This window comes from Varanus komodoensis, unplaced genomic scaffold (genome assembly GCF_004798865.1).
Source record: "Varanus komodoensis strain SLA01 unplaced genomic scaffold, ASM479886v1 scaffold36, whole genome shotgun sequence".
NCBI lineage: Eukaryota > Metazoa > Chordata > Lepidosauria > Squamata > Varanidae > Varanus > Varanus komodoensis.
This window is the reverse complement of record NW_025335873.1, coordinates 1964965-1986332: the sequence shown is the minus strand read 5'-3', so window position 1 is coordinate 1986332 and position 21368 is coordinate 1964965. Positions and strand designations below refer to the sequence as shown.

The 21368-nt window shown below is 52.0% G+C and overlaps 1 protein-coding gene across 2 annotated transcripts in view; it reads left to right on the top strand.

Moving 5' to 3' along the window:
* The first annotated feature begins 15578 nt into the window (after positions 1–15578).
* Positions 15579–21368, top strand: part of FUBP3 (far upstream element binding protein 3) — a 61664-nt gene continuing 55874 nt past the window's right edge. For both annotated transcript variants that reach the window (XM_044439889.1, XM_044439887.1), the window contains exon 1: positions 15579–15588. The gene's annotated coding sequence lies outside the window, so the exon portion shown is untranslated. The remainder of the gene's footprint in view (positions 15589–21368) is intronic.

The window sequence follows — 21368 nt, the reverse complement described above, 5'->3', positions numbered from 1 at the left end:
CCCCCCCCCCCGCCCCCAGCACAATCGCCGCCATCTCCCCACTCAGGGGTGGGAGGGGAGATGGCTGCGATCTTGGTTGCCACCCAAAGCGGTGTCCACGACCCAAGTCAAAAATTTTCAGAAATTTTTGTTCGTGACCCGATTTGTTCATGAACCAAGGCGTTTGTGAGCCGAGGTACCACTGTATTTTGCAGACGGAGAGATTGTCTGCCTTTCCGAAGGCCAAATTAGGGGCAAAATGGCATGTGGGTCGGACGTGAGTACGTGCTGCTTCAGAAGGAAAGGATGCTCTGCCAAGAAGCGCATTCTGAGCGACTCCCTTGCGGAGGGGACCAAGGTCGAAGGTAGCCACTCAAGTTCTGCATGGAGAAGGCCCTTCCCTGGTTCTGACCCCTGCCTAGGCCCCCTGGGAGTTGCTCTCTCCAAAGGCCTGGTCCCTCTGCCCAGTTGTGGAGGAGCCTTCTTCCTCTATACCTTCCCCACATGGCCCAGTTTCCTGGCTCTGTGCCCTGAGAAGGGGGGTGCACAGAAGCCCTACTTGCTCCTGGAAGGTGTTCCAGCTTGGAGGCATCTTCCCAGCTTCTGCGTGGCTCTTCCCCATCCTGAAATGGCACAGAGGATGAGCTTTATGCTACAAGGGGCTCCCAGTTGGACGTCTGAATTCTAGGCCTCTTTTCCCTTTGGTTCTTCCACCAAAAGAAAGTCGCACGTGAGAACTTCTCCGAAATGGAATCAGTCCTTGGGCTGATGAGGGTTTTACAGCTGCCCCTGCAACTCTGTCATGCTGACAACTGGGGGAATGGGGCACAACCGGATTTGCGTTTCGACGGAGAAATAGTCCTGGAGTTGCCAGCATCCCCCAGTCAGCCAGGCTGGAACGCTTTGCTGTCAAAATGCATGCAGGAGTGCACCCAAAGTGAGTGTAGCGCTCAGCCTGGAGTGTGTGTTTTGTGTGTCAGGGAGACGCTGCCAAGAAGGAAACTCCTTTTTGCAGCGCGTTGCGGTCTTGTTGCAACTGAACATCAGGTTGGTTGTCCACCGACACGTTTTCCGTGCTCTTGTGCTCCTACACATGGGTGAAGACCCCACAGAAAAACCACCTTTGTGCCACTGCATGTCTTTCTAAATTCTTTGTGCCACTGCATGTCTTTCTAAATGTATTTCTGCATGCGGCACAACCTTCTGTTTGTGTATATGTGTGTGTGTGTTCTATACATTTGGCATTGTGAATTTGCATCACAGGGAGAGGTGGAACAAAAGTGGAAACCTGTGACTGAATGTGCATGTGTCCATTCTGGAATCTCTCGCAGCTTGGCTTTCTTTGTTTCTTTCTTAAAGAAATGCACCATCTAACTGGAATTTAGAAAGACAGAACACAGGGTGGAGCAGAACCCTTTCCAAATTAAGTAAATGCGCATTAAAAGGCAGGCTGGATGCATTTCTGCCGCCTGAAGTCCAAGTATGGGATGGAGGGCTGCGAGGCCACACCACGGTGGGTTAAAATGGCTACAAACCCAATACAATGTTTGGAGTGTTCATATGGCCTGCGCACACCCTCCTTGAGGCACCCCCGGCAACCTCAGTGCCCCGCTGCTCGCGCTGCCCCCCGGGTGGCCGGCAGGACCCCGTCCCGAGGCTGTTGGGCAACAGGCAGCTGCCGGCTGACCTTCCGCTCAGTTCCCACCTCGGGCTCGCCGTGTTGCCAGCGGGACTGATCTGTACGCTTCTCAGGCTGGAAGGAAGGGGCCTCCTCCAGGGTCACTTTCAATCGATAACTCATCTACTGGTTCTCCTAGCGGAAGTGATAGCATATTGGAAGACGGTAATGGCTCTGGTCTAGTGGAAAGGGTAATCTTCCCAGCTGCTCAGGATCTCCGCAGGTGGCCTCCGGCATCTTCCTCGCCATGCACTGCTGGGCCCCCGACAGCACAGTGAAGAAAAAGTCTCTTTTCTGGCTTTCTTTAAAGGCACAGCAGCTCCGTTTAGCCCTCTGGGCCTGGCTACCAAACGCAGCAAGGGCACCTGCCCCACCCAAGCCGGCAGGCCAACCCCTGCCTTTCACCCGTTCCGTTTCTAAGCATCCCCTCCCCTGCCTTTTGGCTGTTTCAGGAGGCAAACATTTGTTTTATTTGTTTATTTATTCAAAACTTTTGTATACCATCCCATCACAGAAGTCTCAGGATGGTTCACAACCACAACAATGAAATAAGATAAAAGTCAAAGTAGCACAGCATTAGACACGAAACCACAGATCAAAACAAATTAGCAATTAAAATAGTGGGAGAATAAAAAGGTTTTCACCTGGTGCCGAAAGGGAAGAAGCACTGGGGCAGGAGAGTGGGAATATCCCCAGAGACTGGGGTAGGGGCAAGGAATGTGTCCCTTAACACTTGGTAGCTCGGGAAACAGTCTTTCGCTAAGCATCCTGCAGGTCCTTTCTTTTTTGGAAGCATGTTCCCCCTGCTCTTGAGCCAAGAAACATTTCCATGCCGGTTCCTGAAGAGCCATAACATCTGCCCCTGTGTACAGGCCGACCATTTAAGAGACACAACACAAGAGGAGAAATCCTGGGGAGGGAAGAGGAAGAAGTGACGTCAGCCACTGGTTGAAATGGCAGGATTCTTAATCGAGTTCTTCCCTGCAGCCAAATGGGGTTGGGGAGACCTGCTGTTTCTTCTGGAGCCGATGAATAGGGCCGGGCTGATCTCCCCCTGCCCATGGAGTTTTTCCCAAGAGGTAAGTGTGCCTGCCCAAGCGCTCTTTGGCGTCTTAGCCGATGGCAGAGGCCAAAGTGTGCTGCCGCTCAACTCTGCAGTTCCAAGGCAAAGCACCTGTTGGAGCCACTGGCTTGCTCCAGGTGGGAGCCAAGCAGGCCGGTCCACAGCTGCCTGCCACCCCAAGACCTACAGCTGGGGGTTCCAGAGTCACTTCTGGCTGACAGCGAAAGGAAGAGAGGGGGCAGCGGGGCTGCGTGGGGCGTTCCGAGGTGGACGTGTGCAAGCAAAGCCGCACGGATGCGCCAAACGTTGCACTGGTTTGGACTCTGCTGGACTGGCATGGCTTTCTGGTCCCCCATTCCCCAGCTAGGGTTGTGGCGTGGAAGGGGGAATTCTCTTAGCCTGCCTTGTATGGAAACGCACCTTGTTCTGCACGGCTTCCGCTCTGCCCTGCGCATCCCAAGGTCAGGGCTGTCTGCACAACATGGGCGGAATGGCCTTCATGGAGTCCATCCATCGCCACGTCCCATGGAGGCCGCCTTACAGAGCAGCAGGTGAAAGCCAGGGGGCAAAGAATGCCACGTCCTCGGTGGGCACGACACGGGTCATGCCTCAGGTGAGGGGACGGCCAAGCTGGGGGCGGGGGGGGGCAGCTGGGGAGCCTTCTGAGAGCAAAGATCAGATCCTTCACGTGTCATGAATATTGTGCCACAGCACATAAACAGCCAGCTCTAATGCATGCTGGGTTAATTCTGGCCCCCGGGGACCGGCTGCAGAGCATTAAGCCAGAAGGGAAGGGGAGATGGATGCTGGCGGCTCGAGCACTGCTTCCCGCAGCTCATTTGATGCCTGCCTTTTCTGTGGGGTCGGGAAATAGCCAGCCTGGCTTCAGGGCATGCGCCGTGCCCTTTGTGACCAGTCGCACCTCCCTTGGCGGCCATTTTGTGGTGGTGCCCAGGATGATTTCTCCAAAGGCCAGATGCACCTATCTAAGGCCATCTCTCTCCACCGCCCCCCCCCCCCGCCACACACACACACAGGATGATGCCTCATCTACCAAGTCCTGGACATGAAAGGCATGCGCACCGACTCAGCCACTGAGGTGAGAAGGTCCAGAGCGGTTCTTGGCGGCTCTGAATCCGTCTCGCACCCAGGGCTCAGGAGGGTGCAAACCTGCGCCCAGAGGGGCTGAAAGGCCCACGAATTCCCCCGCCTGGTCTGGAGTCCGGGGGCAAGAGCTTCCCAGGCTGTGGGGGGGAGGCAGCTCCTTTTGCGACCCCCTTAACAAGGTGCCTTTGTCTGAGCGCTCAACAAGGATCGGCCTCGCACCCTCTCGGGACTTCTCAGCGCTGAAAGGGGCCTTTCTTTCGCCTTGATGGTGCTCCCTGCCATGGGAACAACCTGAGGGAAGAGGCCGGCATGGCGAGAACAAAGGCTGCCCCGAGGGGACGAGTCCTCAAAGCGGGGCGGTGGAGGAGGACAAGAGAGCCACACAAGACCTGCCTTCGATGCGCAGCGATCCCATCTGCTTAATAGCGGTGGTCAGTTGGGCACTTCTGGGGGTTTCCTCCTGCCCGCCCCCCTCTCCCCCCCGCCTGAACCGGCAGCCAGCTTAGATATCGTGGAGGCCGCTGAAAGGACAGGTATGTTTTGTTGGCCTCTGGTAACCATAGACGAGGGCGACCCCGGCCCCTGGCTCTCCCTCGGCTCTCTTCGGGAGAGGGCACGGGGGGAGGTCACCGGGCTGACCTCGTGGTTACATGAGCCGCTCGCTTCGGAGCCAGCGCCACTGGCTGCGCGGCCACCGCTGACCCGGGAGCCGCCTTGGGCCGTATGGTTCCCCGAGGGCACCGGGGCCTGGCACGCAGGCACGTCTCGGTTTGTGGGCTGAAGAAACCCGGCAAGCAGTTCCTGGATCGGTGGGGCTCCGCACGGACTGCAGCTTTTATCCCGAGCCCTGTGGCAGGGGAGCTATTTTGGGCATGAGGTTCAGAACCACAGAGAGCTCGTGTGGGGCTCAGGATAAAAGTTTCCATGGATAAGGAGCCCCTGTGACGGCGTGTCCCCAGCCTATGGTCTCTGCCCACTCTGCCTTACTACCCTCCCCCTGCCTGGAAGCCTTTTCCAGAACTGTGATAAGATGAGGCTACCTGTTCCTCATAGTTCCCCCTCAAAACCCACCATCTTCTGTCAGTTCTAACCTCTCCACCGACACAAAGCCTCACTGAGAACTAGTGTAATGTTCTACCTAAAAGGTGACAAGGAAATCTCCCAACTGAACTGTGCCTCTGCTATGAATCCCCAGCACAGCCGCCTGACTGTCCACTCCCTCACATGGTAATGGAAGGACACTAATACTGCCCTACCTTACCAGGTTGCTGTAAAGACACCTGAGATGTGCATGGCATTGCGGAATGCTGGGTTCAGACGACACACTAACCCCGAGCTTAGTGACAGCTCCCCCTCGACGCCTTCAGCGTGGCCATCGCGTCATCTGAGCCTCATCTATGTAGGCTATTATGCCAGATGGAACACGGGATCTGCAGCAGCTGCTTGGCAATTTCTGCCCTTTCCCTTCGCTCCCTCCTTCAGGATGTCCTGCGCTACCTGAAAGCTGAAGAAAGCTGCCCTGCTCTGCCGCATTCCCCCTTTCAATGCAAAAAAGCATAAAAAGCACCACCGATCTGCAAACACTGGCCTGCATTTCAGCAACGCTCGTTCTCAAGGTCATCAAAGCAACTCAGCAGTGCAGAAATGGAAAGCACCAGGTCTCCTTCCATGTTGCCAGGAATTAAAATAAAGGTGCTCATCCTTCCGGGTGCTGAGCCCCACCTAGAGCGGCCTCCCATTGCTGCGTACTCCAGTCTGGAGCAGAAGGGGCTTGGGACCTTCCAGTTCCAGGCAGAATAGAGCCTTCCAAATGCAAACGATAAGAAAAGACGAAATGGGGACAGGCAATCAGGTCGGCACAATTAGCCAACAAGTGGTTGTTTTGTGGGGAATTGTTGCAGATGTGTTTTAAGTGGTTTTTAGAGTGGAAAATGTTAGGCACTGGAGAGATTGACAGACAAAGCCCAGGAAATGCATTAGGTTTTTTTATTGGTCTTGTTTTGCACACATTTGACATTACTCTATCAAGCAAATTCAGTTCGGCCTTTGGGAGACTATTAAGAGAGAGAAGAAAAGAAAGGGAAGGGGAGTGGAGGTGGATAAAGCAGAGAAGGGAAAAAATATTATTCAACAAACGGTAACATAATGGCAGGAGACACTGGAGCAAACTGTGCCAGCCAGATGGGACCCAAATGCCAATAACGCATGAGAGAATTAGCAAAACCTGGCATTGTTCGGCAGAGAATGTACACCACTTTCCCTTTAATAGCTCCCTCTATGTGATATAATAATGTCTCATTCAGATGCTGAACCCATCAAGGACAAAAGTCACCAGTAAAGAGCACGAAAGTGGGGTTTTTGGGGGGATACAAGCCAAAGGGTGCTCAGCTAGTGGCAAAGCCGCTCACAGCCCCCTTCTGCTTGTGCAACACACGCACAGTGCAAAGGGGGGAGCGAGAGAAATGAGCAGCCGACGCCTTGATCTGCGGGGCTGCAACCTGCCGCTTTTGCGCGGGACAAGTCGGCGGAGAGAGAGCGGATGCTCCGCCTTCGGTGTGCACATTTTAGGGACGTCTGGTTCTGTCATTTTCGGTGGTAGGAAGAGGATGCGGTGTGCAGAGCCAGGCTGGTCTCATGTCCCATTGTGGGGCCACTGACGACCCCCCACCCCACTGCTTTTCCTTTCACTGCTGCAAGCCTCACCACCACCTCACTCTGGCCTGGGGAGGGGGGCAGATCGAGAGGAAGAGCTGTGTATTCACAGGCTCTCCATTTGGCAAGCGAGCAGGGAGTGAAAATGACGAGGACACGGGCTGCTGCAAGAACAGTCGCGTTGCCGCCAGGTTATGGACTGAGGGGTGGCCACGGAGGGTGCCCTCCTCTAGGGGTTCCCAAGTGACCCTGATGGCCTTGTAAAGCAGGAGGGAAAGGCCTCTCCCTCCCCGTCCCCAAAATTCAAACCCAAGATGTTAATTGCACCCATTTGCAAAGAATCATCCTCCATGATTCCCCAGGAGAGGCTTGCTAGGCAGACTCTAGACTAGCTAAAAGAACCGTCGGGGACCTTTAAGCCGCTGGAATTCCAGAACTTGTGGATCATGGAGTTCTCACATACACTTCAAAGCCAGAGTGTTTGTTCAGAAAGGACCCCATCTCCTAAGAACAACCCTATTTTAAAGAAAGTGAGTATGGAAAGGGGCGAGGAGAGCATGTGGTTGCCAGAAAATGTGACGGGGACAGCACAGTGCATTGCCCCAGTGCATTTGCAAAACGGGGTACAGATATATTCTTTCATTTCTAAAAAGCCGAAGAACCCTTCCCTTCCCCTTCCCCGTGACCGTGTTGCTGCCCTAAATGGGCTGGGGATGCTAGTGTGTCTCCAAAGTTGCCCGGATGGGCGATGCATCAATCCTGCTCATGAAAGACAACAAACCCAACACTTATTGCCATGGATTGTATGCAATTCCTCTCTCCCTTTGTTTCAAGGGTTGCCAGTGAATAGATGCTAACCCCTCCTCTTAGAAGCTAAGTTGGCAAACGGTTTTGTTCTCACAGCAAAAGCAGCCCTTCTCTACAGATGATTGCTAAAGGTAAGCCGACTCAGCAGTCTCTAGTTTTCTTCCAACAAGCCATAGACCAGAAGATCTCCTCATGGCTCTGAAAAACTACCCTGGCTTTTCGACACTAGCAAAGTTCAATGCGTTACCGGCTGAACCATTCTTCCAACAGATCCGATCGGATAGAGTAACATTACTCTATTATTCTGCAACCTAACATGATATAACATATAAGAACAAAGACTTCAACTTCATCTTCTTCGTTGAAGATTTTTGTTATTTCTCAACCACAGTTTGATCTGGAAGGACAGCTGGTTAATTGGTGCTGCTGGTGACAGTTGCTGGTTCTAACCTTTTTATCAATTTGTTTTTCATCGAATTTGGATTGTTCTTGCTCGCCTTGTGGCTGCAAGGCAGGTGAAGAAACTGATGGCAGATAAAAGCTCTCACTGGACTTTCTGTATGTGCCTTCCCAGCTTCTGGGATACCTTCGATATCTCAAAAGTCCGTTCATGTTTTGAAGCCACCTCTGTGGCTGTGAGGAAAACTCAGCTGGCTCAGAGGGGAAAGCAGGAGGTGAGGTCATCTCCCAGCTCCTCATCTGCCTGCCCAGTCGCCTGGGGAGCAATTGGGACTGACTTAACCGATGCCCCTGAATACGTCCTTCTCCATCACCCCATGTCCATGTTTTCCTATAACTCCTAGGCACTTAAGTGTCCCAGAATGGCCATTTCCCACTTGGGAAACACTCAGTCGAGAAAGAGGGCATCCCAGCTTCTTCCTTGTTTTACGCTCGGGTCAGATGAATTGCTCCTTCCGTTAAACAGTGGTTAACACAGCTGCAAGGGCTGCCCCCTTTCTCCTCGTCGACAGTAGAAGCGTACAAGCACAGTTAAGGCAGCGGGGAAATGGCCACTTTCTGCAGGACTTGAAAGACGATGCTCCTTGATTGAAGGGTTCTTGGGACCCCTGAAGGCCGAAAGAACCCAGAGAGGAAGAATAGCTGCTGAACCTGAAGCCCAGTGGGCACCCCGAGGGATGCGGGGGAACCAGGTCTTACACGAATCCCACACCCGATTAGCAGGGGCCCCACTCACCTGCTACCTGCCAGAGGGGTCCCCATCCTCCCCGAGCCACTGGAGATGCATTTTCCCCTCAGCAAGATATTGTTCCCCGCTGCAGTTGTATTTTGGAGCGGCTCGGTTCCAAAGAGGTAGCTAAGACCCGTTTCTTTGCTTCTGGTGGGGAGGAAGGCTGCCAGGATGCGAGGTGTTTACACGGTGCAACAGAGCACTGCTCCACCGGCACCTGGTCCGAATCTTACCCACAATGGGATGCTCGTGCCATCACACACGGAGGCTTTTCTTTTCAGCTTGTTCCGAGCTCTCCGTGGTGGGAAGCCTGTTTTCGGGATGGAGCACAACAGGACGGAGAGGTCCGACACGGCTGAACCGAAACGCGGCAGTGGGTGGGGGCTTCCCCTGACATAAGGCCCTGGCCTGGCTCGCGTACTCGGGGGGCATGGCTGGAATGTTGGGGGGCACTGGCTCATTCTCCTGGCCTGGCCTTCAGGGCAGAAGGCCTCCCAAGGCAGACGGTGAGTCTAAGCCCCATCAGAAAAACTAGCATTCTGCCTTCAAACAGGTCCTGGTCTTCCAACTTGACCTGGACTGGGCAGCCCTTCAGAGAGAGGGTTGGTGCTGGAAACGAGGGCCAGTGGATGCCCTCGGGCTCGGCGAAGGGCCCTTAGGCAGTTTGGCCAACCGTCCTCCTCCACCCCAGTGCCGGGCGGCCACCCATCTGCAGGTCGGCCTGACACAAGAGCGAAACGGAGTCTGCAACGCACCTGGGTGGCTACCAGGGAGCTCGTGCCGGCAGGGGGGCAGCCCCAGCCAGCTTTATGGAACTATTGATTCGGATAACCCACCGAGGTGCATTACATCTCTCCTCCAGGTCAAGAGTTCAGCAACGCAGCTGGTTTTTAGAAACGCCCTATGGTCAGCTCGAGGTGTCCCTTTCTCGCCCGCACTGCCTCAGAGCGGCTTGGGTCAGCTGATGGGAAGAGGTGGTGAAGGCAACCCAAGCCCACTCCGAGGGGCTGGGGGCAAAGAGCTTTAGCCGTGGGGAACGCTGTATTTTTATTTTTATTTTAAACGCAATCGATGGAGAGCAGCCCTGACATGCTGACCTCTCAGCTACGTGGCACTCATAATCCAGTTTTTAAGGTGCAGCCGTAAATCCTGTGTTGTGGGTTGAGCGATCTGTGGGGAGTAGAGGAAGCCGAGGGGGAACAAGAGAGGAAGTTTCAACAATGCCTCAGAGAATGGCAGATGGCCTGGGACAAGGAAATGGAGTGGAGAGACGCTGGACATTAACTTTTACAAAGATGGATTCGTAAAAACAGCGATGACCTTGCCTGCCTCCAAGCCCGAGGCAAAGGCAAGAGGGGCCTCTCAGAACGGGAAGCGTCCGAGATGTCCTGGCAGCAGGTTTTCCCCACCAAAACGCAGATGGAAGGCGTGTCGCCACTGGAGGCGAGGGACAAAATGGCGTCTTTTCCCCCTCTGGGCCCTTCCTTCCAGAGGGGACATCCTTCCCCACCCCGGCTCACTCCGGAAGGGCCTAGCTCTTTCCTAGCTCTGGAAGGGCCTCGTCTTCTTCGGAGAGGAGGGTAGGCTGTCAAAGGTACGCTGTTTGAAGACTTGTTCCTGCGAGGAGGGTGCGGTAAAGGCTGCCTGTCTCTTGGCCAAACTTCCTTCTTTGGGGAACTTCGGCACTCCGGGGAGAAGGCTTGGACTCTTCCTGAGAGATGTGAAAACATCGGAACTGCTTGAGCTGGCCCCCACGGGGAGGTTTTCACAAAAGACTCCCGTGTTTTCCAAAGTCTTCCTTTCTTTAAAAAAAAAAAATCAATGCCACTTGTTGGCCCTGTCATCAAAGCAGAATCCAGAGCACGTATTTTAAAGGGGAATGAGGAGAAAGTGAGCAGGAGGGAAAGAAAAACCCAACGGCCGTTCAGCGTGGCGCATCAATGGAGCCCATCTTCATCAGCGCGATGGAGCCGTGGGACCCGTACCAGCCAGCGTGAGAACCGGTCCAGAAATACCTCCTGGCAAACAGAATTTCCTTTGAAGCTCCCCGCCACCAACCTCCTCCTCTTCTCCAGTCCATGCAGACCAGTGGTGTGAGCATCAGGCCCTGCACGGGGTCCCAGTCTGCCTACCAGGGTCTTCCAGGCACCCCCACCCCATTCCTTCATCCCTACTGCCCCCACAATGGTCAATTGGTTGCCATTTTCCTAGCCTTTGCGCTGCTTTTTCCTAATTCTGAAAGGTTGACTTGCCTCTCACAGGCCATAAGGAGCTTTCTGCCCTGCCTCTTTCACCTTTGGCCCAGCCCCTTTTTCTTCCAGCCCCTCCCACCACTGGAATGCCCCCCACCCCCCCAGCTTCTCCCAAACTGCCTTTGGCCCCTGAGCCAAAAGTGGTTCTGCACCCGTTTTAATTATCATATTATAATCATACCCCAACTTTTCCCCTTCCAAGGGTGGCTTTTATCCTCCTCTGCCCCGCTTTATCCTCACAACCCTGCAAGGAAGCTCAGCTGAGAGTCACCAAGTTCCCTGTGAGTTTCATGGGCAAGTGGCAACTAGAACCCGCATCTCCCAAAGTCCACGTGCTGCACTTGACCCCCCCCCCCCCGTTACATGCTGGCTTTGCAAAGCTTCAGCTAAAATACCCACGAGTCCAACTTGCTACAAGATCAGCTCCCTTGGAGGGCAATGCTGTCTATGTTTTTGTAATAGCTGCTGGTGTGTAAGCACAGGGGATGGAGGAGGCACCTGGACAGGTAGGTCCCATCGTTGAAAGGGCTCTCAGGCCTGCCTCCCGGCCTGCTCAAAGCCAGTAACTTTGTGAATGGATGTTCTTAAACACGTTCCATCTGTGCTTTCCAGTCACGAGGCGTCCTGTCGCTGGGTGAACCATCCATGGGTCGAATCCATTTTTTGTATAGGAATGTCAAACAGCCACTTACTTACTTACTTGCTTATTATTTATTTATTTAAAGCATTTGTGTGCTACCCAATTGTGCCATAGCACCTCTGGGTCATATTCGTAAGATGAAACACAATAAAAACCAATTACAACATATTAAAATACAATGTGAATAAAATACGGGTACAAATGCAAAACAGAAGGTCAAGTGACATTCCCTATTACTTTTTTTTTTTTTTTTTTAAGGAAGGTTTTTGCCTGGTGCTGAAAAAAAATACAAGGAAGGCACTGGGCAAACTGGGGACTCGTGATTTTGCAAACCTGTTTTGCAGCCTGCGGAATCCATGCCATTCAGATACTGACAGTATCTTTCTCCGGCTGTCAGGATCTGGACTCTGCCTTGCCTTGGCGCCTGCCACATCTTTGCCAGGTACCCGATTCCTGCCTGTCCTCAGCTTCTGTTTACCTCTGGCCCTGCCAGGCCTTCTTGGTACCCACTCTCTCTTGCCCTTGGAGTCCTTTCCACAGCTGCTCCTGCCGGTTTGCTGGCATCTGACCCTCACTCTGACCTGCCTTTGCCTTCACTTCTGCCCCCGCTGCACCTCACCAAGTCCTCCTCCACCCCTGGCTCTGCAGGCCCCATTCCAGATGCCCACCGCTTCACCGCAGGATATGCTTAGAATGCTCCCCCACACCGAGTGTCCATCGCCTGGGCTGGCTGGGAAGCACTTGCCAAATTGCTCCTTTCAGCCCCAGCCAAACTGTCAGCCAAGCGGAGCGTCAGCAGCTGGGCGCCGAGTCAGCAAGGGTGTTGGGCAGGCCTAGGACACGCGCACAGTGTGCCGAAGCTTTAGGAGAAGATAATCCCCGAAAATGGCCCCAGGATACGCCTTTTCCCCTGTCGCTGTCATTGTGGGAGCAGTAGTGGCCAGTTTAAGTGAACTGAAAGATGGAACGCCAGCAGCCGCTTGATCTCTGGCCTTCAACAAGCCCCACAATCGGTAAAACTGTGGTCAAACAGCCTCCCCTCGTTTGTCGGCCTGCCTGTCTTGGAACCAATCGGGGCGGGGGCAGCTTTCATTTTCCATCCGACAGAACCTTGGCCGGAGTGTTTTTCTCTCAAATAACCCTCCCCCCTCCTCTTCCTCCTCTTCCTTCTTCCTCTTTCCAGAAGAAGAACTTTTGAACAAGAACCAAAATCATGGTTTGAGGTTTGCTGAATGCCTTCTAGGATTTTATTAGAAATGAGATTTTATTTTGCAGGCATCTTTTCCTAGTTTGGGTAGGTATCCAGGCTGGAATTGCAAACATGATTATAGTCAAGTACTAAATGTCATTGCATGCCTGGTCCTTTGTCAGATTTGTTGATTTGGTATGTTTTTGTTCAAACACACCTTTTAGAAATAGTCAAGGACATAGAAACATCGGGGGGGGGGGGCGGGAGCAAGTCAGAAGGGGTCTCCGAGGCCATCTAGTCTGGCCCTCAATAAACTACCTGAGTCTGAACAAAGCACCATGGGCAACCCCATCCTACAGTACAGTAACGCCAGGGATTTCTATCAAAGATAGGCTGGACGTCCACATGGTGGGCATGTCGTGAGCGGAGCCGGCTGGTGCCGGGGGTCAGGCTAGATGGCCTGGGAGGCCCCTTCTGGCTGTTTCTTTGTTTCTAGGAAAGGCAGACAGCAGCGTTGACTATTAAAGGCTCAGCAGAATGCTGTTGTCTTCACCAGCCCCCCCAAAGGACAATGTAGAGGATGGCAGCCTAACCTTTCCTGACATGAGTTCCACAAGCCAGGTGCTAACCACACATGAGGCCCGTCTCAGGTGCCCCCCGATTATGAATCCTAGGAATGTTGGAAAGATTTTTCCCAAATCTGCAAAGCTCTCCTTCTCTGGGGCACGAAAACCTTGGCATTAAAAGAACATTGTGAAAGAAACCAGGTCAAGGGCTTTGGGTGCTTCTCTCTTTAAAGGATGACTTTGACTCCCTAGGTGTTTAGCCATGTTTGCTTGGTTATTAGTGTTATATCTGCCTTTTTTCTTATACCAAACTCAAAGCAGCTTACACCATTCTCCCCTCCCTGCTCTCAGTCTTATCCCCACAACAACAACAACCCTGTCAGGTAGGTTGAACTGAGAGTCTGTGAGCAGCCCAAAGTCACCCAATGAGCTCCATAGCCAAGCAAGGACTAGAACCTTGATCTCCCGAGTCCCAGTCCCATGGTTTTAACCACTGCATCACACTTCCTCTCACCATAGAAAGTCCATCACCCTTGGGAGGGGGGGCTTGGCCTCCTCTCCCTGAGAGCTGGGCAAGAAGATTAAGACAACCATGCTCTTGAAACCATCAAAGGATTTTGAAAGGCAGCTTTGCTTCTGTGTTTTCCACGCCCCCCATAGAAATGCCCCCAAGCTTCCAAAGCTGAAAGGTGATGGACAGCCACACTGAATGCCAAGGCTTGTTTTGCCCAGAAGCCATAACAATATTTCCAGTGTCCCCAGGGTAACACAAAACAGGTAAACATTAATTTCTGCTCAAAACAGTCTGGTGTGTTTTAATATTTTTGCCAAGCAAGTGCATTTGTAACGGCAAATGAGACTGCTTTCCTCATTATCCATGTACACAAAGTGTTTAAAATCAAACAAACGGAGGGCCATTTCTAGCACTCTCTCCACAAATATATAATTAGAGCTCTTGAAGTATATTCCTGAAACAGCTGTCCAAAACTGATAGGATATTTAAAGGATCTAGTCCTCTCTCCATCAAAAATCTAAAGACGTTAAGTCTTTTTTTCCACACTTCTCTCCTATGGGAGGTTTGGACACCAAACAGCCCTTAATTTAGTTTAAATGGTGACTCTAAAAAGTGATATTACTTTGCTCCCAACCCACTGCTGAAGTTTTTTTTAAATCGGGGGGGGGGGATTTTCTCCCTATGCTTATATTTCCACTGATATGACCACAAGGCACATAATCATCTGCAGCATCCCTGCATTTTTCATTTCGTGGCCAAAATATTCCGGTTTTGCATTTTCCTTGATCTTTATGCATTATTTTCAGTTAAAGAAGGACCTAAAATGCAACATCCCCATCAACTTTTGGATCGCAGTGAAGATTGGCTGAACATGTGTCAATGCCCTTAGGTGCAAAGGAAGGTTTGTCACGGGGGGGGGGGGGACCCTCCTGCATTTTCTCCCCTGCTGTGGCTCTTTACTCTTTCCCCTTCTCCTGAACCCACGGTCCTCAGCGTCTGGTTCGCCCTCTGTTTCTGTCCAGGAAAGAAGTGGTTACATGCATTCAGCACCAGGAGAAATCGACGGATTATAGGTTTCCTGCTGGACTGTCCCATCTGTCAAACACAGAGATGCACAGATGCCACTCCTGTGGTCTCTGGGCCTGATCGTCAATGAGAAGGCTACTACATTAGAAGTCCATTAGAAGAAACCAGCCGGAGAAAATGGCACCTGTCAGGACATGGCCATCAATCTATTTATCTACCTATATATCAATCTATTATCATATTTGTTACCATCCCTCTTAGAGTAACTTAAATAAAACCCTTAACAGCTGCTCCATCCTTTTCTCTCTGGCTTTCTTCTTGTCTTGATTCAAGCCAAGTGTGGCATTAATTGTGCCGTTCAACCTGATTGTTTGCTTTCTTTTGTGTGACGATGCACAGCCCTGATTTGGACTGAGGTGAGACTGGCATAAACGGAGGGGCATTAGACCTCCCCCTACCCATCGGTTTGCTTCCTGAAACTCGCTCTCCCCGAGGTGAGAGTTTGAAAGGGATGCGAGGAAATTTCCACAGAAGTCAACACAAGATTTTTTTTCCTGCACGCGAACTGCGGTGGCGAGATGGATTTGCTCTTCCTCTCTAAACTAGGGGGCCTCGTGTTGCCCATCGAAGACTGGGCCAATTCGAACTCCTTTGCATCGTGACGGAGAGAACGCTCCACAAAATCCTGTTGCTGTATAACCTCATTTCCTGCCCAGCTACTGCCATGATGGCCACTAAAGCTGAGGACGTAGCAGATGGCGCGGTGGTTGTCGATAATCACGAAGGCCTGCTGCTTCAGCCCTGCGAGCCCCGGCTTCGCTACAACACCACCTCCTTCCAAGAAGGACTGGCATCTCTTAAATAGTATCTCCGATGCTCATCGGAGGCAGTTCTTAGACGGATCCCATGGTTGGCAGGACGGAAAGGTTGCGCAAAGCCCACAGACGCACTCCCCATGCCTGGCTCCCAGCATGAATCACGTTCCGTGGCTCATAATAGGCCTGGAGCCACATCAAGCTGTTGTTTGTACAAGCCAGTGGAGAGAAGAGTTCAGGACACACGTGGCGAGTCTTACCCCTCACATCCCCACTAGTGGTTTGGCTCCTGCTTGTCCAGCTGTATCTGCTTGTTCCTCTGTCCGTCACAGCAGCCAAATCAGCACACGTGCAACCAACGGGACCTGCGAAGGGTTGCAGAAATGGCTCACAACGTGGTCTGTCTTGTCTTTGCGCAAGCTAGCATGGAACAGGCCTTCCAGCGTCCCAAACGCTCAATGGGCGGGTGGAGAGGAACCGGTTCTTCACCGTCTTCACTGCCACGGAGTGAGCTCTTAAAGGGGTCCCTTTAAGCACGGGCTCGGGGCCACGGCGAGGTTCCCATCGGTGTCACTCCAGCCGCTCACTGCTTGTTTCTGGCCTCCACCTGCGCGGACTCTGCAGGGGAGGGGGGACTTTGGGAGGATGCCCTGAGCTGCTTGGAGACCCGGGCGTGCCTGCCCTTCCTGTGCCCGCTGTCCCTTCTCCGCTCCAGCGGTTGCTTTTGCGGAACCCGTCCTGTGACGTTGGGGCAGGCAAAGTCTGAACTCTGGCTCCTTCCCCTTCATTGCCAAACCGCTGCTTGGGCAGTGATCGGAGCTGCTGGTTCTTCACTGCCTCCGACAGGAATTAGGGACGGTCCGCTATTGTGCGTGCAAAGTGTGCAAACCAAGTATGAAAAGTGTGGGTGTGGCAGCAGAGGCTCTCCGTCAGGTCTCGCTCGTCTGTCCACGTTTCGCTTTGGCCAGCTTATTTCCTGTTATGATCGGCCTGATCCTGCAGCCATCGCCCTGGTGCTTGGCCTGGCCTCAGGAACGAGCCCCTAGGTCTTGGATGAGCATTTTGGAGGACAGCCGGGGTGGGGGGGTGTAGCATGCGCCTTTTGCTGAGCAACACAGTGAAACAGGATGTGGGGTCTCGCCCACTCGAGCGCCAGCCTGAGGCCCGGGGTGTGGTTCCCTTGGTCTTTGCGGGGCTGGTCCTGCAGCCTAAGCGGAAGATGGACCCCCAGTTCTGAAGGTGACTCCCCAATTACTTGCACCCCCGAGAGCACCTCCCACTTGAAGGGCTGGCCTTCCCCCTGCCCATGCCCCTTGGCCTGCCTCCAGGAGCCTTTTGTGTAAACGTGGAGGTGCGTGTGCCATTTGTCCTGCGCTCCCGCTGGGCACGGAGTGGTCACCAGGACGGTCACCAGGACGCCTCTTCTCGGAATTTCTACAGCCGCTTCCCATCGAGAGCCGTTCTTTCCCTTTCCCTGCTCCCGCCGGTCCTCCAAACAAACACTTTTGAAGATAAACGAGCTGCGGACGGGGCTGGAAATAAATAATTTCTCCCCGCATGATCTCAAAGAGCAAGAGAGGCGTGAATAGCGAGGTCCAGTGTCGGTCCAAACAGGACTCGGAGGATGACAAGCACACAGCAAAGGAAGCCAGGCTAAAATGGGGGCTTCCTGCAGCGTATTGCACGGTTTGGAAATAACCAAGTCAAAAATGGAAAGGGGGATATTTTCTCATTGAGGGCGAGCGAAGTGCCAAACCAGTTGCTATTATGCAATGCAGGAGGAAGGAAAAATAAATGTGGGGGGAACAGGAGGGAGGAGTGACTCTGAGGCGGGGGGGGGGGGCTCGCTGCGGCATTTGCCCCAAACAAACACATCTTCATTGTCATCCTTTGAAAGGTTCCATTTCCACAGCTCCCTGGCCTTCCCATCTCACCCGCCAGCCTACCTCCTAATTTTTGTCAATTCTTTAATTGAAGAGGAAGCCTTGGTTCCAAGACACGCTTTGGACACGCCGCCTCCCCCTGCAAAAAGGCAAACAAGCAGAAAAGAGGAGGGGGCGGAAGGAGATGGAAACAAAACAACATACCTACTGTTGTCGAGACAAGATTGAGAGAAAGAGAGGGAGAGAGAGGGGAGAAAGAGAAAATAAAGGCCAGCATCGATCATTTTCTCTGTGGGGCTTTGAGGTAATTGAGCCATTTGGATAAAAATAAGGCAGCAGGGCCCTTAAGGTAAAAGGAGTTTTTGCAATCCAAGAAGGCTTGAATTATGTGTCTTGTATCACTGCAGGCCCCCCGCATCCCTCTTGCACACCCCCCAGTTCTGTGACAAGCCTCTCTCCACTTTTCTTCTTGTATTTTTTTACGTATCCTGTCAAGTGCCATCTGATAAGTACAGAATTTCAGCTGTCACAACTAATTCTGACTCTCCAGATTGCGTGTGTGTGCATTAGAAAAGGTGTGTGTGCTCTTTTCAGGAGGAGAGAAAGAGGCTCTCTTTCATCTTCCTGCGTGCGTGTGTGCGTTTTAATTTCAGAAGAAAGATTTACATCGGAAATTTGTTTCTGGGAGTGTTTAAGGACTGTAATTTCCTCCTCTTCAATTGCCATTTGATGCCGCTGATTCCCTTAGCTTCCCACTCACCCCCTGCTGCCCAACTCTGATCTGCCGCCTCCCCCCCAATCCCTAACAATCCCCCCCCCCTTGACTTTAGGCTCTCCGCTGCCTGGTGGATCCATCCACATCCGCCAGACTTGGGAGTTGGCGAGAGCTCCCACCAGCCAGGTCGCCTTGGGTGCAGATGCTGAGGCTCACCTGGCCTGCAAAAGGCTGGGGGTAGGCAGGCGGGACCAGAACTGGCTTCCAACTGAAGGTGTCCCTCGCTTGAGGTTCACCATCAATCTGCAGCCAGCAGTAGGTGGTGAATGACAATTCCTAAAAAACAATGCATGCTGCAGCTACAAGAAAAGCAGCGTAAACTCAATACAAACACTTGAAATGATGTAAAAACCATTAGTGGAATTAATATATTCAATAAACCAAATCCCTGCAGACTCGAAGCCATTTAATGCATCGGCAGAGGGCAGTCTTAACCTAGTGCCATAAAGGAACAGAGCAGATCTCGGAGAATGTGTCCAGCATTTGGGGGCTGTCCCTGAGAAAGCCCTGTATCATCTGAGTTGCCCCTTTCCCAGCTCTCCCATATTCTGTTTTAAGTATGACAACCATACAATATTCAAAGTGCAGTCACAACATAGATTTGTTCAAGGGCAGTCTGATCTGGGCACTTTTATTTTGCAAATTATGCCTAACAGATTCTTTTAAAAAGTAAAAATACCCAATTGCTCTGTGAACTCACAGCACCTACAATCTGCAGAGGACACTAAAGAAAATTCTAGAGAAGCGCATCTTGTTGGGAGTTGTTGGAAGACGGTAACTTCTGAACTGCCACCAACTGCTTTATTTTGATCTTCCTTACTATGGAAGTAGGAGAAGCTGCAGATGAAAAACAATAGAGAGATCTGGGATCTTTGCATATCTGTGACGGGGATATTCACTTTTTTTTTTCTTTTTCTGTGTTGCATGGCAGTGCACAACAAATTAAAGCGAATTACGATAACATGTTACAAATCCTAACATTAGAATCTAAAACACATTGCCATTTCTAAAAACAAGAAAACAACGTTAAACAGAGTAAAACAAGAAAAAGAAAAATCTAAACCAATAACAAACAGAACAAATAGTTATAAAGTGCTTTACCAATTTCAATTAGCAAAATACATACAGAATATGAATCTTATTAACAGAAATTTGGGATTAAAAGGGGGAGCTTGAAACCTTGCTTAAAAGATATCAGGGTGGGATCCATACCTACCTGCCTGGGGAGAAAAAGTGAAAGGCAAGGACCACCACTGAAAAGAGCCAAATAGTATTTGCTTCTTTACTGCAAGGAAGTTTTGGATTCAAATAAAAACAGGCATTCAGGAGATGACTGCATGGGAATTAACGCTCAAAGCAACAATGGCGCTTTTAGGAATTAATGGAAGCTGCTTATCCTCTGCTCATTCGCACGGTAAGAAGGCTACACCTCCAAGCATTTCCAAGCCAGGTTATTCTGGTAGGGCCAGCCTGGGAGTCTGGAGGCTGTTTTGTGTCTAAAAGGACATAGGGACAAACCTTAGGTGTACCTCAAACATGCATTAATAGGGGATCTTATACTAACAGTTGCTAAGTTGCTTCTAGCCAAGGAACACACACATAACCAAGGAAAACTTCTAAAGGCTTTCCTGAGGAGGCACTGGACATGTAAGGTCTGGTAAATGAACTGAATTAATAGGCAGCATGATCGGACATGTTTGTAAAATAATTTGCTTGCTTGCAGGGAGACCTAGCCTCAGCCTATCTCTGTCCAGAACAGGGAAATCACATCTCTTGGGTTAGCTTTCTCAGTCCTTGCCTAGAAGGCTGAAAACAAGACGTGGGGTTTGCTTCTACAGACATTCAAACAGGTGTCTGGAAGCTATCGGCTGCTTCTCCAGGTAGCAAGCTGCCCGTGGCGAGTCCGGTGCTGGAGATCTTCCTCTGCAACACTCGTCACAAAAAACAGCAGTGAGCGGGTGATAAGAGTGTGAACCTGACCCCTGTCTCAGCCTAGCCTACCTCACAGGGTTGTTGTGAGGCTAAAAATAAGCACCAATCCCTTTTTGCACTGGGAAGCAATGTGAAAGCGACAGGCAAACAGTAATGGAAATAAAGAACGTGCTAGCAACAAAAACGGTCTGGGGGTCAGCCAGGGACAAATTTGCACACGCTAATTTCCATGGGCTCTGAGGTTTATCTGTGTGTGCCACTTCAAAGGATCCTATTTCCTAAAAAAGGAAATCTATAAAAAACGATAGGAGAGAAGAGGGCATTTCAGACAAAATACTTTGAGAAGATTCAGCTCTGCCTCCACCGGTGATGCACGCTTTCAGCCTTCAGCTACAAAATCCTAGGAATAAAGTGTTTTACTTCAGATACCGCCAATGATCAGCTCACATTTTGTAATAGAAAAATTATTTTGCAGGTGTGGATTGCCAAGAACCCCAAATAGTGTCTTACTTGCTTATGTGTGTTTTGCTACTGAACCCTGAAGTTTTATCTCGAAGTAGCTGTTCCCCACCTTGAGTGCAATTTTTTTTAGTGGAAAAGGACTTTGGTTTTCCTGCAGGACTGCAGCTTTTTCTTCGTCTGAACAAGCATAGGATTACACCTTCATTTTTTTCCTGCTTAACGTTCATTTATTTTATGCTCTTCATACCCCACCCGTATCCTCTTAGCAACTCAAGGCAGCTTACACAGTCCTCCTCCTCTGCAGGTTATCTCACAACAACCCTGCGAGGTAGGCTGGGTTGAAAAGCAGGGTCTGGCCTTGAATCGCCCAGAGAGCACTAGATCCCGCGATGGCCGCCCGGCCCGACATTCGGACGCTCTCTACAGGCAGCAGAGCCTCCTTTTCTTTTAACATGGAGGGAGGGAGGCCCGCGCCAGGCTCCGCCACACGCCCGTGCGCTCAAACGCAGCGCAGCGGGAGGGAACGCAGAGCGCAGGCGAGCCAGGAGGCCCCGCCCCTCGCCCCGCCCCCTTGGCCTTCTTAGGCAGCCACGCGGAGCCGCCCGCGCCACGTGACGGCGGCGCGTCTCCTCCGGAAGCCGCGGCGCCCCGCCACGCCGTGACGTCACGCGCAGAGCCTCGCGCCTTTCGCCTGGGACGCGGCGGGCCTCCTGCTCGCGCGCGCCCTCCCCCCTCCCCGTTCTCCTTCCGTTTTCCGGCGGAAGCGAGGGAGGGATTTCCTTTTCCGGGTACGGGTCCCCAGGCGGAGAGGAGCGAGCGGGCGAGCGAGAGAGAGAGAG